Source organism: Aedes albopictus, chromosome 2 (assembly GCF_035046485.1).
Source record: "Aedes albopictus strain Foshan chromosome 2, AalbF5, whole genome shotgun sequence".
Lineage (NCBI taxonomy): Eukaryota > Metazoa > Arthropoda > Insecta > Diptera > Culicidae > Aedes > Aedes albopictus.
This window is the reverse complement of record NC_085137.1, coordinates 246,952,379-246,957,050: the sequence shown is the minus strand read 5'-3', so window position 1 is coordinate 246,957,050 and position 4,672 is coordinate 246,952,379. Positions and strand designations below refer to the sequence as shown.

The 4,672-nt window shown below is 39.4% G+C and overlaps 2 pseudogenes; one reads left to right on the top strand and one right to left on the bottom strand.

Annotated features, from left to right (window-relative positions):
* Positions 1-793: 793 nt before the first annotated feature.
* Positions 794-1,864, top strand: LOC115255854 (uncharacterized; annotated as a pseudogene).
* Positions 1,865-2,122: 258 nt separating this feature from the next.
* LOC115267676 (uncharacterized) lies at positions 2,123-3,374 on the bottom strand (annotated as a pseudogene).
* Between the last annotated feature and the right edge of the window lie 1,298 nt (positions 3,375-4,672).

Genomic DNA, 4,672 nt, shown 5'->3' with positions numbered 1-4,672 from the left:
AAAGTTTGGGCACGTTGCGCTCGTTTCTTAATAAGCTGCCATGGACAAAGGTTTTTTGGACTTGAAAACGCCGCCAGCGGTCGATTGACTGTAATGTAGCTGGATGCGGTTAGATGTGTCATTTTGGTAAATCCGCATGATACTTTACGGGTCGGGATTTTGTCTCAATCGCTTTACTCATAACACACATCTGCAATCTACAGATGATTCAATCTTGGATTCAATCTGAAAGGCTCGCCGAGGATCTGGTATCGAATCTCATTTCCGACAAAATAACAAAATGTGACTTCTTCTTTCGGAAGCGAAGGAAAGCCGGGGGTCTCATTAGAACTGGCATAGGGCTAAAATTGTCGTTGAAAGGATAAACTAAAATCTTGAATGCCATCCATTTCTTTAGACTGGTCACATCCCAACATTTGTTTTTGTCTCAAGTGCAAACTTATGTGTCTTCGATAGAACCACCATGAAGCACGATGATGCCGATGGAAATATTGACGTCGCAGCACCAAATCGGAGTTCGCCAGTTGGACTAGCGAAGCGAAGTTCGCAGCGAACTGTTTAACTGTCATGGGTTTGACAGTACTCGCGACGACTACATGTCAGTTCATTTCCTCTGTTTACATCCCCAAAGTTCATGTTGTTGCTGATTTTGCAGTTTCGTTGTTGATCGTATGTTTTTTTTTTATGTTTCGAAATAATGATTTTGAATATCAATAATTTAAAAAGACCTCACCATGGGCCTCATGTAAGGTGAAAACACAGAATTGAATTGACATTATTCATCTTGCAGACGATGACCAACATTATTCTTCAAAATGTACGTCGGAACCAACACCGTGTACCAAGCTCTGTATGGTCATTACTTCCTGGGAATATCCAGGAAGAACTTGGCACTGATAGGTATATGGAAAAGCGGAATCTACTATCCACGAATGGTGTAAGAAATTTGAGAGAGAAGGATTTTTTCGGCGTAAGCAACGAGAGCAAATTTATAATAAGTTTGGTCTGGAAATGCGATCCTGGTTAGTACAGCTCTATCGGAGTGAGCCGGTTCTCTTTTTAGATGAGGCAAAACAACGATTTCAGGAGAAGTTTCATAAATCCATCAGCGTATCTTCAGTATGCGTGATTATCCCTGAAGCGGGTTTTTCTTGGAAAACGATAGAGAGAAGAGCTATACAAATTCGCGAAGTGGAAATCGTGCGATTTGTCAGGTAGCTTCTATCGATTCAGTGGGATTTATATAATCTTGTATTCCTGGATGAAGTTAGCTTCGACAGTAGAGATATGTTACGGCGAAAAGGATATGGTGTAATTGGCCAGAAGATAATCTTTCGCGGTGAATTCTGTCAAAAACCAAGGGTCTCCTTTCTGTGTTTTCTAGATGCTGGTGGAATGCTGGATAGCTTTTGGACCGAAGGAACATTAAATCGTCGCAAGTTTTTCAAATGTTGTCACAGTTTCGCATTAAGCTATGCGAATGTTCAGTGCTATCCAGGATTCCATTCGGTGTGGATACTTGACGGTGCAAGAATTCACTGTGACGCCAATACATATTATACGATATCTTCGATCAATTGGTATCATATCGATCTTTCTTCCACCGTATTGTCCATTTTTTAATCCAATCGAAGTGTTTTTTGGATTGATGAAAAAAGATTTACAACGACATTACCGCGAAAATTCATCTAAATCTAGATCTGTGCTAATGGAAGTATGTAAGGCTGTAAATCGCTTCAAAATTTACCCAGGTGGTGAATTCTTACCGGAAAAGGGCCTTGCTCAACCACCTCAAAGCATGGATTTTAATGTTACGCCGGCCGGGGTAAAGAATATTACTGTAGACGAACTGACTAGCGACTAAAAAGTCTTTGCAACGAGTAAACCCACCTGTACCATTGTTACTTCTCTCTGATTCTTGAAACTTGATTACAGTACAAAAATAACCAATAGTCTTGTTAGTTTCATTATATTGAAAAAAAATCATATGCAAAATGGATTATAGAAAGAAGAATTTTGTGATACCGTATCTACAGCATAAAAACAAAGACCTGTTCAGGTAGTTGAGACGGTGGTTTTGCAGTCCGACGATCGTTCACACATAAAACCATCCAGTGTAGCATCACGCATGATTAATGTCGACGCAATCCGTTATTCTAGCAGCAAGTTGGTAACTTAATTCCGTTTCTTCTGGGCGGATTGCCGACTCCATAGCCTCAAAAAGTTCAGATCCCAATGCTGCCCTGGTCGTCATCGCATCAACTTTTAGTGATACTCGTTGAAGAATTGAAGAAGATCAAGATCAGTTTTCAATTCATTTACCTCTCGAGCCCATCCACTGGCACTGTTCGCCGTTTGTGCCACAGCCATCCCTCTGTGAACCGCTTGCAATCTGGCCGCTTCCGAAACAGCTCCCCAACGAAAATATTTGGCCAACTCTAATGGTGGAGCTTTTGCGTCTTTCAACCGGTCGCGATCATGGGCTGATGCAGAATGGACAAAATTCGCCCAAAGTAGCCATGAACTGTTGTGTCCCTCCAATTCAGGTGACTCTTCCGCGGATATTCAGCCAATTCAGCATCATTTCTCGTTGCGTCTGCCCCAGCACGATCCGGATTCTGCGGAGCAAACAAAGTTCGAAGAACAACTCGATACTGTGCATTTGTTTCCACATTGGTGGAGTAAATGTTCACATGTATTTTGATGTTTATGCCTCGCCAGGTGCTGAGAACTCGGTGTGAAACAGCAGACACTGAATATGTCTTCTTCTTAGATGGATCCTGCAGAGTGACATACTGATCAATATCACCTATGACCGGTTTATCATTGCCTGACCAACTTGCATTCATCCCATCAAAGTTGACTTGCCGTTCAATCTGCTTCACAGAGATACGCCATATAGATGCAAACACTACCTCCGGTGTGTTGCAGCACATATTCCGCTTACAAAATTCCTTCGGTCGTAACTGTGTGCGATAAAGGCGCCGGCTAAAAATTTTCTTGAAGAAAAACACGTAATCACTTTCTGCGTCGTCGAGCACTACAGGCTCTTCATTTTCATCCTGCTCATCTTCTTCTCTGCCTTCTTCCCCGACCAAATCTGGGCTTAGAAGACAACCGAAAGTATGTTCAATCGGTACACTTCCATCTCCGAGTGATTCATCGCCAATTTGATCGATTCCATCCGCCTGTTCGTCACGGGTGTCACAGTATCCAGATCCTTCAGCTTGACCAGAAGATTGTTTCTGGTCTTGTTCCTGGTTGGCTTCATTCTCGTCGAGAAACTCCTTATCTTCGTAGCTCCTAGAAATGGGTTTATTACTATTTTATGATTAAAGAACATTTTGAATTACTTACTCATCCGACTCAGGCATTTTGAAAAAAAAAAACAAACTAAAACACCACGATACACACGTCCGTGACATTTCAATTGGCCAATTCAAAGCAAACGTGCAAGGTTTGTGTAGAAGGAGGTAAGATTGTATACATAAAATATTCGAAACATGTTGTTAATATGAATAGAATCAAATTTATTTATCAATAAATGAGGTCATTTTTTTCAAGATCAGTAATTTGTTTGACTTATTTTACATGTTTGTGTAATTTTAATTAGAAAACACTTGAATAATAATTTCCAATGCAGTCTGCCTATTTTTATTCACCTTGCAACTTCCCCGAGCAGGAGAAAATAGCTGAAGAACACCTAGCTCAGGTATGAAAAACCGAATACCTACAACCTGAATGAGGTATTAAGAAGCCCTGCATAAGAGGTAAAATACCTTAAATAATAACTGGTGTGTGTTCTGTGCATAACACGTGAATAATGACATCAGGTATGGCAATACCTAAATAATAATCGGCGATTTTTCCATACAAATAGTGATTTTTCCATAATTGAGTAATACCTCAAGCAGTCCTCAACACCAAACCAATAACTCGTCGAGGTATTTTATAAATACCGTAAACCGGGGTCAAATTGATCAGCGGGTTGAAATTGATCACTCGGCTACTACATTGTAATTCCATACTAGGAACTCTTAAGCGTCGTAATGATCTTAAACTTTTTACGTCATCTGATTCGTAGATGTCTAGAGATGAGTGTAGATTTTTAATTTTTTAGAAAAAAGTTAGTTTTGCCTTATTTTTTCAAGGAATTTGCAATGTATTTCTCATTTAGTTGAAAGCATTGCTGCTAAACAATCAAATGCTAATAGGACTTCCCGTGAATTTTCTGTTTTAACATTTTTGTGGAGCCTTGGTTGGGATGTTAAGCAGCTAATCAGAACATGAAATTGTTATAAAAAGTCCATTTTATGAAGAAATAGTCATTTATTGTAATAGAAATCACCTATTTCAAATGAAATTGCCTACCTTTGGGCGTTTAAGGGGAAATTTCGAAATTTAATTTTGCATTTAAAGCATTAAATTCACTAGTTGTAAGATTTTAGACCCGTTATTCGATTTTAGAAGAGCAAAATTAAGCGGTGAAGGAAGTTTTCCTTTCCAACCTATGCTTAATTGTATACTGATCAATTTCGCCCCAAAGTGGCATTTCCAATATTTTAATATTTGAAGTTATTTAACTTAAAGTTTAAATTTGTTGAACAAAATTCTGTCACATGGTTCCATGGAGATCCACTGGGTACTGGTTTTACAGAATTTTTTATGGCAA